The following is a 13608-nucleotide window of genomic DNA, read 5'->3' on the forward strand; positions in this document are numbered from 1 at the left end:
TCATACTGTAAAGATTTTTTTTGTGCAACAGCAATTTTCTGGATCCATAAAAGCAGAATTCAGTAATACCTCTGAACTCCTGCTAGGGTAATACAATTTTAGGCTTCATAGTATCTACATAAATCTAAAACAATGTCGTGCTCCTCTGTTTATTCCTGTCGGTCTTTTAAAAAGGTAGAGAATGGTAAGCCACGGCTTAAAAACCCCATCAGAAATTCCCATTCACAAATACTTAGGCGGCTTTTAATTTCAACAGCTCTTAGTTTTGAAACACAGTAGTGTCAGTGAAAAGTGATCATGTAATTTCTCTTGCCGCATAAATCTTGCAGCCTAAAAAATTATATTTAGGAGGGCTGTTCTTCACGCTCTTCGCATCGGACCTGTCACATTCTCATCTGACTGCTCTGAGCTTCACGGGAGAGCTCCTGAGTGTTCGCCACCCGCCAAGCCTCGTCCGCACAACCTAACGCCTCTAAGCAGCGTGGAGATGTCTCCAGAGAAACACCGCATGAAAACGCCGCTCGGGATCCTCTCCCTCACTATCTAGACCTCATTTCTGAAGCTGCCGCTTCAGGGGTGCCCCGGCCCTGAGGTAAATGGCCCGGCCCGAGGTACGCTCCCGGCCCGGCGCTGGGGTGAAAGGGGGCAGAGACCGGCAGTCAGAGGCTCCCCAGAGCCCTCCCGGTGCCCCGCGCACCCCTGCGCGCTTCGGCGGCAGCAGCCGCAGCCGAGCGCACCGCAGCGCTCCCGCCGCAAAGGCGCGGGCAGGACGCGGGCGCGGTGGCGCAGGCATCGCGGCATCGCCCCGCTTCCAGAGCCTCTCCTCTGGCTCCGCGGGCAGGAGCCCCGCGGCAGCCCAGGCCGCGGTTCCAGAGCCTCTCCTCTGGCTCGGCGGGGAGGGCCCGCGCCGCGGGAGGAGGCGGCCCTCGCCGGCGGCTGCGGGCACCGAGGCGGCCGCTGCCGCTTTAAGCCCCAGCTGTTCCTTTCTGCGGCGCCTATTTTTAGCGCGTCCTCTTGGTAGCATCCAGCTCTGCCCCCTCTTTCTCCGCGCTCCCCCGTCCCCCCCGGTGGTAGGTTCCGCGCGGCGGGGGGACTGAGCATGTCCGAACGCGCTCGGCAGCGGCCGCCGCGCCGGGGCTGCGCTCGCTCGCAGGGCGGGAAGGAGGGCGCGGGCGCCGCCGCCGCCCGCAAGTAAGTTTGTGTGCGGGCGCGGTGCGGGCGGGCGGGCGGGCGAGCGGCAGCCGCTGCCTTGGTGCCGCCTCCGCGCAGCAGGGGCGGCCCGGGGCAGGGGCTCGGGTTCGGGCTTCGGCGCTCCCCGCCCCTGCGGGCTGGCGCCGGGCGGGACGCGCGGCGGGACCGGCTGCGCCTGCCCGCCCGGGAGCCTCGGTGCGCGCCTCGGGGCCGCCGCAACTTCTCTGCTGCCCGCCCCGGGGTCAGCGGCTCGCGGCCTGGCCGGCTCGGCTCGGCCACGGCGGGTCCGCGCTGCGCGGGTCGGCGGCGGAGACCGCGCTCGTCCCCTCGGAGCGTGTGCGGCCCCGCCGGCGGGGACGGTCCGAGCGCGGCGCGGTCCGAGCGCGGTCCTTGGCTGCGAGCGGCGCTGAGAGATGCGGGCGGCTGCGCTGGCTCCGCGGAGAGGGCGCGATGCGAAAATACCGAGCGAGTGTCGGCGCAGCCAGCGCACCGTGATAGTCAGCGAGGCTGCGGTGTTCAGTGGAGTTTCTGATTTAACAGATGGTACCGCAGGAAAGAAACTGCGGAGAGAAACTGTAATGACACAGGTTTTTTGCTTTCTCGTGCGACAATTTATTCTGGGTGTTCTTTCAGTTTAGAAGGGGTACAGTATTTTAACTTATTGCCAGTAACCAACAAACATCGAAGTATGCCCCGAGGGTTTTGCTTCTGAAAATTGGATTTTTCATTAATTTTAAAAATGCTTGTTTTATTGTTCCGTTCACACGTAAATCGGTTTAACACTACGTGTTCCTAATATTAGGGAATGTAAAGTTTTTCACTTAACGTTGAAAGCGGCATGGTCTAGCTAGTTTCTTTTCCTGTGCTCTAAACCGAGGAAAGGTTTTGGAAGCTGCTTCCCTATTCAAAGGAAGCTTTTTGATGTTTGCAAAGTTGTATTAAGATAGTTTTCTAATTAAATTCATAGTAGGAGAAGGGAAATTTGAGGAGCTTTGTGAAACTGATGTCATAAAACTGCTGCTTAGCGTGTCACTGGTGAAAGAATCGGACTGAGGGACAGTAAGGTGCTCTTGGTGGACGGTCGTTCTTAATTTTCATTTGGCTATGCCTGTAGGTGTTGTCAGTCTAATGACCCGACTTTTAACACTTTTAAGTCATGCTTATCTTTGCACAATGACTCAGATTTGGTGTAATACTCAGACATGAATATTCATGTAAGCTTAAATGTCTGCATGTTAAGCCTCGTCAGAATTTAGATGCATTTTAAAATAGTTACAGACGCAGAAGATGCCATTCCTACTGTGTATATTCTTGATTTTGTTAATTAGCGTTATGCAGCGGAGACAGGAAGACTGCTGGATTCCATACCTCTGCGACTCTTCAACTTTTCCCTTCTCCCAAATGAAACTCCCCCACCTCTGCCCGCCAAGGCAGCCCTCCCAGACAGGAACAATTGATCTGTGGGTTTCTGAAAGCCAGTTTGTATGATTTGGCTCTGGTTAGTGCATGAATAAACTGCTGTCCTGTCAGTCCCATTTTTATGAGTATGCAATAATGGGGGAAAATTGAATTCTTGAGTAGATGCTTTTTTCCTGCTGCAAAAGGCCATAAGAGAATGCAGCAAGAAAAAACAGCCAATGTTGACAGCACAGTGAGAAATAAGGAGGGAAATTCTTGTACTTGGCAACCTGCCATTTTTCTCATATGATCAGATTTGATCTGTAAAAATACCAGGTATTTAAAAATTAAATTTGTTTAAAATATGAGAGATCTTCAAAGTCAGAATGCTAAAAATGCCTTTCCTTATGTTCTTGGAGTAATATTTTGTTTAATTACTTGTTTTGTATTTTATTGTTAGGATGGTTTAATACTATTTATTTTAGTTCCAGAGCTCATACATATTAATAGAATTATTTCAGCATCCTATCCAGATAAGGATTCTTTGATAGTCAAAGCATATGCTAAGAGACCATATAGGGATATCCTTAAAATTTATGCTGTGAATTATAATTCCTGTAGAGTCTCAGTTGATTCTTCATTTCTTGTCCAGGTTTGAGCCCAACTAGTGGAGATGAGAAAATTATTTGAGTAACAGTGGGGTTACATTTTGGTTGTTTGAGAATGTCTAGTTAGCAGCTGCAGGGTTTGCACAGTTTTGTTTCCCTTCAAGGAAAGAAAAAGTAACTAATCTTCTTTCTCAGTGCATATCTTTCTTTCCTTGAAAACTTTTTTTCTCCATTGTTTGTTTAATCTAAAGAAATACCTTCCATGGGCTTGTTTGTTTTAACAAGGTGTGTCATCTTGCACTGCAGGAGATATACATACTTACTGCTCCTGGATTTGGGGGAATAATAGAACCATGGAAAGAAATGTAAAAATACTTTTTCAAGTTGAATTTCTTTTAAGAACTACACATCCCCTTGTCCCCCCATTCCCCCCTTCGCCCCTCCCCCCCCTCCCCCCCCCCCCCCAGTCCCCAAACACTCAAACCCTAATAATAATGGCATAAAAATTTTTCACAGGGACATGATGGTTCTTTAAGGCTGGTAGCAGAAAGCAGTAGTCTAGGATTGTCAGCACTAATGATCAGCTGTTAATTTGCAAGGTCTTAGAGCATTTGTTTTTGTTGGTGAGCTACTGTGACTTACTTCTCCACCCTTTAGTGAGCTGCTATTGTTTCTGAAGTTACTGTAGCAAAAATATTAAATTAAGCATACTGTTGAAACGTATGAGAGGTGACAACCTTACAGAAGAAAACAGCTACTACCGACAAGCATGGTCGGGTGTCAGATGAGCAGAAGATTGCTACATGTCTGTGAATGGGTTCGCTCAGGAGATACTGATACTTTTGTAAAATAGAGCCATTAACTTAAACGTGGGATGGCTTCCTTGTTCATTGCAGCAGATATTTGTTAAGTAGGGTGTCTTTGGTGCGTGAACTGTTGCCATCAGAGGAGGAAGGAACATTTAGAGATAGGCGAAGAATTGTGCATGTTTTGAAGCTGGTGGGAAAGAACTTCAGGTGTTCAAAGCAGACATTGCTCTCTTAATATCATCAGTGATATTTTGTGCAGGGAACAGATGCCTATGTGGCTCACTGTAGCAGTGAGCTGTAAATTACCCTGCTATTCTAGCATCTGCTCCAACAAGTTTTACTGAAGATTAGATATAGATATGGAGGAGGTAGCTCCTGGATATCTCGTGATGTGTCATACAGTTTAAGACAGGAAGTTATTTGATCTGCAGGTTAAAATCTTTCAGATGGAGCAGAAGCCTCTGTCACAGAAAAATCTTATCTGTAGCTGCAGCAGTACAAGTAGTGAGTTTCTCCTGTACATAAAGCTACTGCTTGTATCTCAACTACTCATTGAAGCAGATGATGACCTCCTGCTTTCTTACATTACTCTGGCAAAACAGGCATAGAAGAAATATTAATATTTTTTTTGTTATTCTACTTCCTATTAATAGGGTAAAATCAGAGAGAGACGTAGGAAGGAAATCATAAACCTATGCCAGTCTTCCACAGATGTTGTACTGAGAACTTATTTTAGGCTTGCCTCCCTAACTCTTAAATCTCATGAGGACCATTCAGCTCCACTTTGTTACTCCTCAGGAATACAGTAATTATCTTTATTATTTGCTGATTGAGAAATCGTGAAAGGAGAGGAGTGTTAGACATGGGAGCAAAGGGAAGAGAGGATGGCTACCTACAAGCTGGATGTGTGTCAAATGGAGTTCTCAGCAGAGCATGAACACAGATTGCAAAAACACTGCCTGTCAAAAAATAAAGGATTGGACTTTCTCTGGGGCCAGTGTAATAATGCCTTGCCCATATGGGGATGGTAACATGAGGGAAAAAAATGGGATTTTATGAGTTCCTTCACAAATAGCTTGAGAATATGAAAAGCGTATCAGTCTCCTCTTTATTTTCTTTTTGCTGGAGCTGGTTGTTTTTAGGCTTAGAGTGATAAGTCTAAATCAATTTATATATTTCTAGTGAGCTTTTATTCCATATGATTTGGGCCCTATTCACTACCCTCCCCTCCCCACCATGGTTAGTACTTTCTGCATAATAGTTAATCAACATTGGAAGCCTGACTGATTTGAAAAGGAGAGTTAAACTTGTGAAGGACAAGGAGATTTCCCCCAGACAGTCATAGGCCTTGTAAAACTTGAAGGGACCTTGAGGGTCTTCAAATGACTTGCTGTGTAACAGAAACTGGATGACTCAAGTAAATTCCTGGTTGAATGAGACTTGCCACTTAGAAAAAAGTTAAGAATAACTTAAAATTTTGGAGTAAATCCCTCTTAACACTTGCGAATGCATCCAAATCCATTGTGTGCTTTCCAGTTATTAATTAGCCTAAGTTTTTGCTAACTTTAACTAATTTTTATCTTAGTGTTGGTTTTATTCAGCTTCCAGCTATCAGGTCTGGCTATCTGCCTGTTCAAAGAGCTACTTATTGTCCAATTATTTAATAGGAAAGTCTGTATCAATTGATGAAGACCTCTTGATAAGACTGAGTTCGTCAAACCTTTTGCTTTCTATGTATTTTCAATCCTGTTTTATTTTTGTGTGTGGTCAGTTGGACTGTTTTCTGTCTCTTGGAAGCTATGCACCTATTGTGTCCTGGATGTAAATGCTTTTCCTGATATGTAGTAACTTCATACACAAATTAAATGGTAAGGGCAAGAAAAGTCAGGGGCCTGTTAGGAAGGAGAGAATGTAAAGAAATCTCTGATGGTGAAGTTGGTACAAGTTGTCTTATACTTCATTGGTAAATCTGTCAGTGGCCAACAGTGAAAGATGAATGAAATAACTTTTGAACACTAAGCAGAGCTTAAGCAGATCTTAGCAAAAGCAAGACCATTTTCTGTGGATGATGGGAACTTTGTTAGGCTGTGAATGGGAGTCTTAGTTGTGCAAGATGCACTGCTGTAGTTTACACATTCTTCAGTAATCAATGACCAAAGACTAGCACTTTGGGTCAGCCTGGGACATACCCCTTGCATCCCTCTGAAGAACACAGCTGACATATTTGCAATCATGTATGTAAGGTATTTTCACAGTGTCCCGCAGTGGTAGGGAGGAGAAGAGAGATCCGGCAGGCAGGAATTGTGCAGCAAGATTGATTTATTTAATTATTTTACAACTCTTTTATAGACTTTTTTTTTCATAGTCTAATTGGTCAAAGGATCAACCACCCCTTGGGGTGATTGGATAAAATCCTAAAACATCCATTGTCAAAATATTTTCCTACTGTACAATAAACAAAGCTTTACAAGGTTGCAGGTGTTCATAGCTTATAGAACTCTACTAATATCTTCCATAAGAGAGAAAATATCTCACAGGACTGGAAAGAAGCAAGAGAAATTCTTGCTAGCTGCATATTATATCTACAAGGTATTTCCCCCTGACGATGTAAAACAAAACTGTAGCAGTTCTGTATCAGACTTGGGGTGACTCTGGAAGTATTACCTCCTGAAAGTGTAGGCACCTTGTTTGTTCAGCTGATACTGTTTGCACGCACTTTTGTTCTGGAAGGTGTTCTCGCAGTCATCAGGACAGATTACTAGAAACCATCCTGTCTGTCTTCAGTGGATGATCTCACCCACCCAAGCACCAAATTTGGAGAAAAAATATGCAATGTGAACACATAGCAGGGCTACTTAATTGATATGCTTTTTCCTTCTAGACATTATAAATACAATTCTCATGTATTTCACGGTGAACTTGACTTGTGGAAACAGAAAAGAATTGTCTGCCTCCTGTGTTCCTTCATATAAAATGCTTTTGGGACACACAGACATGAAACAAATTTCATAGGTAAAACATAGTTCAACTGAAGTACTTGCATAGACAAATAGTATCCAGAAACTTCACATAAACTTTATATATGACATGCATACAAAGATATGACTTTGATACTATAGTCAGGACTGTGTTTTTCTCCAGGGCATAACACAACCAGATTCCATGAAGATATTTTCTAAAATAACTGTAAATACATTATTAGATATTCTTTAATCTTACCGTAGCTATATAAAACCTTAGTAATAAATAGTATTTCATAAATAATACTGAGCATACTAAAAATGTTAGTATTTATAGTCACTGCAGTGAAATTGGATTCACTTGTGAGTCTTCTTTATACTTCCTTTCTGGTTTTAAATTATTAATACTATTCTATTTCAGAAATTTATATTTATATAGTGTTGATCTAAACCCAATCTATTCAGGCATCTGAATCTTTGACAGCTGAATTCCAAGTGCACTTATGCATTTTGTTGCACGAAAAAGCCAGGGCATCCATGTTGTTGATAAAAGGATATTCCAAGATGATTGATCAATTAATATCACATCTTTTGTAGCATCTGAAAAGAGAAACTGTAACAGCTTTTAAATCCCCTATAGAGAAGGAAACTACTCTTACCCAGGATTGCAAGAAATAATAGCAAGAAAAAAGGATGCAACGGGAAATAAAATGTTTTTTTCTTCTGGCTTTAATTCTCCATTGGGATCTTGTTGTTAGTGTCTGCAGGTCTTCAGTAATTTTCTCTGGGATTATTACCTTTTTTTTCCTTTTTTCATTTTTCCTAGAGTCAATATGAACTCTAACTGCAGTGAAATGTTCCGGATGTAGGAGTAATGCTAATTCATTAGTAGTCAATCTCACTTCTACATGAAACCTCAATCCCCTTGTACTTTCTGCTTGAATAGTTTTCAAAGAACCACACTAATTTTATGTGTGTATTTAAACTACTGATAGAATCCCCACTCATACCTTCTGTTGCCATTACTATATCACCATGGCAAAAATAAATTGTGTCTTTCTTTGCATGCAGTTTCCATATGCCAGAAAGGATGATAGTAGCAGGAATTAGCTGGTCCATGTGTAACACTTGACTGTGAAACGCTTTCCATATGCAAACTGTCACACCTCCTTTTTCTTTTTTCTTTTTTTTTTTTTTTTTTAATTGAGGTCTGCCTCACCTGAAATCTTACATACCTGAGTTTGTGCTCCTCTGAGAAGTTTTACCTGAATCAATGGAGACTTAGACACCTCTAAAATGGGAACAGTGTAATAGCTACATGTAAGAAATTGTCAGGAAAGTTTTGGGGTGGCACTAACTGAAATGGCAGTAACATCTGTAAAATGAAGATATTACTAGCTGCACAACATAGAGAAGATAAGTTCATTAATGTTGGTGAAATACTCTGATACTGTACTGATGATCACCTTGGAGAGGCTCATGAAGAAATTGATACTTCTGGCATCCTAGCAGAGCTTAACTAGAGTACCCTAAGGCTAAAGACTGAACAACTCTGATCAGACTGGACACCAGATACCTTATCTGCTTACTCAGTAAATGGTGTTCTCTGAGTGTTGAAACAGTCTTTGTGGAAAGAAGTGAAGTGCTCTGTGAACACATAGCTGAAAATAGTGTAAACCTGTTCATCTATCCTTTTGGAGAAGATTGTTTAGATGCTTGGTGACATGTGGTTCTTAACTGTGTTGAAAATAGCAGCCACAGTATATGAGGTTGTTGGACCTAACAAAGTCCTTATCAAACTGCAACCAGCCTTCTGAACCGGGGGAGAAAAGTTCTTTGTACTGATAATGTGACCATGAGAGAAGATCTGTGTAACAGTCTCCATAATCATTAGTGAGAGTAAGTCAATATAGGCAGGAGCAAGTGAGACAGAATGAAGATACAAATGTTCTTGATTTTGGTGAGTGTGATACTTTTTGTTACACTCCATAAAGGAAATAGGTGTCAAAATGATGTTATTTGTCTGCTGGAAGTCTAATAAAGATGTACTTCATATCCAACAGCACTAGCAGAGGTCTGCAAAGTGGTTAACCCCAGTGGGGGAGGTAGTGGTTGTTGTTGCCCAGGTGGAGGAGCAGCATGGCTGGGTGGAGTTTGCAATGCTTGGAAGGAGAGTCATGTGGTGATGAATTGTAACCAGACATTATCTGTAGGGACATTAAAGATCATCTCGTTCCAACCCTCCTGCCATGGGCACATGTCCTACTAGACCAGGTTGCTCAATGCCCCATCCAACCAAGCCTTGAACGCTGCCAGTGGATGGGGCATCCACAACTTCGCTGGGCAATCTGTATCCGATTATTTCCTGTGGCACAGTGAAAAGCAAATTGTCTCCCTGCAGTTTTGTCACAAATGTTGCAGTAAGTGTTGCAGGAAGTTTTAAGCAAGGCTTAGGTTATACCTAGATATAAGGCTTGTTGACCTCACTGAAGCTTTGAAGGGAAGGTATTCCAAATACAGTCATATTGAGAAACACCCAGAAAAGATACCATCACCTTCCCATATGTATTTTCCCCAAATTCCTTTACCTTCTGCTTTCCCTGCATTTCAGGGTCCTGTGAGTGAGACATGTGGTAAAACTGTTGCACAGGCAGAATGCAAACTTGTTACTGCTCTTCCTAGTATGCCCTCAGTCACTTCAAACCACTTCCATTTCTCAGGTCCCCGCCCAAAGGCAGAGGTTTTGTAAGATTTTGTGGCAGTGGGCAGTAAAAATGAATTCTCCAAATGAATTGATATGTCATCTTGTGTCGCCTCCTTTGGGGAACATAAGAGACCAGTGGTTGGAACCCATGGGGCTTTCTTCAGCTGAAATAAAGGAAATCTTGAGGAAATATGAAAGTTGTCATTGATGGGGAGGAAGTTGTTCCATCTCCATGATCTCTAAATTCCCGTAACTGCTAATTGCATCCTGTTTTCTACCACCCCTTTGCAGTTATTTTAATTACAACTCACCATTGCAAGAGTACCTGTCTCTGTTGCTGTCTGAGTAAAGCCAAAAGGAAGAAAAATCAGGAAAAAAATAAAAATACGTTAAAAAATTTCATTTATTTATTCCACTTTTTTGAAATAGTCATGTTGTAAATCAGTTTTCTGGGTTTAGTTTTCCAAATGCATACTGCTATGTAAGCCAGCAACCACAGTGTAAGCCAGTAGATCTTTAGATAATAGGAGGATTTGGTTTTAAATAATTTCCTATGAAAAGCACAATAACTGTATTTTCCAAAGCTCTGTAAATATTTTTCAGGTATATTAATTCACATTTGCCAAAATGAGACAGTTTTATACCTGTGTGAGGGCAAAAGCAGTCACCAATGTGCTTTAATACCTATGAGTTAGGTCACCTCATGTTACGTGGGTGTTGAAACACTGGCACGGATGGCCCAGAGAAGCTGTGGATGCCCCATCCCTGGAAGTGTTCAAGGCTTGGTTGGATGGGCTTTGAGCAACATGGTCTAGTGGAAGGCATCTCTGCCATGGCAGCGGGATTGGAACTGGATGATCTTTAAGGTCCTTTTCAACATGAACCATTCTATGATGATTATTAGAAGGATTTTAAGGAGTAGTCTGAAAAGAGTGGGGAAAAATGAATACGAATTGTGCCAGTCTGCAGAAATACAGACTGATATGGGGCAGTGAAGCTGGTGTAAGCAGCTTGTAGTGTTCTAGATGCTTGTACCTGACATTTTATACCACAGTGCTTGCACAGTGGCACCATGCAAATTTCAGTGTATCAAGCATTCAGTTTCCATGCCAGGATTAAATTACTCAAGTTTGTTTGGAGTTCTGGACTGTTGCAATTTTAAACCACTAGTGTTTTGTCATGTGTCTTTGTTTAGGAAGATTCCCATTTAATAAAAATTGAATTGTGATAAATGATTGATTATGACCAGCTCTGAGCTATAGGACATCTGAATCCAGCAAATGTGTTTATGCTTAAGATACTTGTAACTGGGTAGCTTGAAAGACAATCTTATTACATCTTCCAGTCTGTTCTTGGTACATTGTTAATCATACCTCCTCACAGGTAAAGAAAGATAAAATGATAGTATTTTCTCCAAAGGAAACAAGCTTATCATCCATTCCTTGATTGTGGATTAGAAATGCAACATTATTCCTGAAGGAGTTCAAACTGTAACCTTCTAAGATTTCTCCAAACACACATCTTTTGCCTTGTGCAAGAGCAGTTAGGAGGAACACAGGCAAGTCTTCTTCATTTGGCTGGTAAATCATCTCAGCTAAGACAAGATTACTGTCATACTGTAATGATTGTTCCTTAGCATGTGACATTCAGAAAAGGTTTCTGTTCTTTGAAACAGTAATTTTTCGTTTTACTTGTTTTGATATTGTCTCAACTAGGCTCTTGAAGTTGAAGAGAACATACTGGTATTGATGCATAAAATATATGCATCACTTTGTATGAAGAAAAAGTTTGACTCTGTGCAAACGAGCATTTACATTTATACAATGTAATGATTTAATGTATTTGTAAGAGTGCATGACTCCTAATTATGAAGCCCAGCACTGGATCTGAGGTGACCATTTGGCTCAAAACTTCTCCCTGCCCACCCCAAATCATCTAGCTTGCCTCTGCATACTTTGGCTTTCTTGAATCTTTGGTCATTATGGGTACAGTTTTAATACTGTTAATAGGCTACACTAATTTTTACTTTTTTAAAAAAATGCTGATGCAAAGAAGCGGTTTATGTGAGACCACTAGGGGAAAGCTTTAAAAATGGTTGTGAGCCTGGTCACATAAAATGACTTGAGAATGGTTTGTTAAAGGTGAGCTACAAGAACAGCTTTTAATTTGTACCTTAAATTAAGGTATTAACTAATAGAACTTGAGACAGGAGATTAGAGAAACTATAGCTTAGTCTCTTTCAGAGTATTACTACATTGGAATTCATGCCTAAGCTTGTATTTTTTTCTTTTTTCTTCTTGCATGTTATCTATATTTGGAAGTTCTAGTTCTGATCTTTCCTACCAACAGATGTTAATGTTAGTTTTTACTATGAATTTATGATTTAGTCCCAATAAAACTGTACAGATCAACAATAGCTCCTCAGTAAAACAAAGAAGTTTAACCCTTCCCTTAAAGAGCTGTGTCATTAGGCTCTAGAGTCTAGGACAGGAACAGACTTTGACTAATTTTATTTTAACATATGGAAGATGCTGGATAATTTTTCCTTAAACAGCTCTACAAATCAACAAGTAGGGAAAGATGGGTTCTTCCCAGGTGTTAGTGAAGGGTCAGATAGTGTGTTGCTTTGAGCCATGTGCGGAGAATATTCCTACCTTCTGTTTGTCAATAGACAAGCAACCATTACATGTTTATATTTATATATTTAATATTATTAAGTCCATGTGTATTTTTTGTCCTCTACCTTCTGACTAATTGGTAGAACTAAGGTGCCATGAACTGGATATGCATGCTACTGAGAGTATGAATTTGTAGGTTTTTCTTAATCAGTTTTAAAAGCACATGAGGCTTTTTCTGGTGCAGCACCACTGATTTTATGATATTTTTTTACATGTGAGTGGTGCCTAAATGCTGTTCACCCCAATGGACAGAATGGCTGCAAAACATATTGCTGTTGATGGTGTGGTCAGAGCACACTGGAAGAGAGAACTCATTCTGTGATATAAACCCTCGACTATTTTAATTGTAGGGTAGATAGGAACAAATGCCTCATTTTTGTTCTTTGCACTGTCCAGCCAGATGTGGCAAGAAAAGTAACTTGCACAAGTTTTTTATACAGTAGAATTTTGTGTAACTCTTTTGTTTCGAAAATTACAAGTAGCTCTACTGTGCTTGCCTGTAAAACAAAGAGATTACAGGAAGAGAGAAAAATCCCCCTTCATTCTCTTCCAATTAATTTGATTTCTGCTAAAATCCTGTTTATGTTTGGAAAGGAATGACCTTGAAACATTGCAGTTCACAGTTCAAATCTTTTGGTTGGTATTGCCTTATATACTGGGTGACCTGAATAAAAATGAGTAGACAGTAGAATCTTTTGTTGTTGAATCTCTCATCTTTTTAAGGTCTTCATTTTTTCATGTCCCTGTATTCGTTGTATGAAGGATAAATTCAGTATTGTGGAATCAATAATGACATTTCCCATTCCATGGTCATAGCTCTTATTTAATGCTATCAGCACAGTCATTTTTATAGATGCTCTGCATAATGTATCAGCGTGGGCCAGATTTTTGTCTGTGACTCAGAAGCTGCTGTAATTATTTTGGTGCAGGCAGCTCCATCTCTTACTTATGCAGCTATAGTAGTGGTACTGAGTTTTCTACATGAATGGAGAATTTGTAAGCCTGCACCAACATTAAATAAATAACCTCTGACAAGTGTTGAAATTTTATTTCAATTATGTGATAGTGTTTGGTTTCTGTCAGAGGGCTCTGTTGTTCTCCAGCATCCCCATTATGTGCCTGCAATTGCTGTGAGCAGAAGGTAATTTGTGCCCTCGTATGTTCTGTTGGGATAGTGGTAAAGTAATTTGGGTAAGAATGTGCTCTGTCAGTCTTGCTCCTCTTATGCCCTGAATTGCTTTGTGAGTGCCACAGTTGAGT

At 41.5% G+C, this 13608-nt stretch overlaps 1 protein-coding gene across 1 annotated transcript in view; it reads left to right on the forward strand.

The window, feature by feature from the left end:
- The first annotated feature begins 1178 nt into the window (after positions 1-1178).
- Positions 1179-13608, forward strand: part of OXR1 (oxidation resistance 1) — a 275058-nt gene continuing 262628 nt past the window's right edge. The window contains exon 1 of the mRNA XM_082291244.1: positions 1179-1191. The gene's annotated coding sequence lies outside the window, so the exon portion shown is untranslated. The remainder of the gene's footprint in view (positions 1192-13608) is intronic.

The sequence above is a fragment of the Coloeus monedula genome (genome assembly GCF_965178545.1).
Source record: "Coloeus monedula genome assembly, chromosome: 1".
In the NCBI taxonomy this organism is placed as follows: Eukaryota; Metazoa; Chordata; class Aves; order Passeriformes; family Corvidae; genus Coloeus; species Coloeus monedula.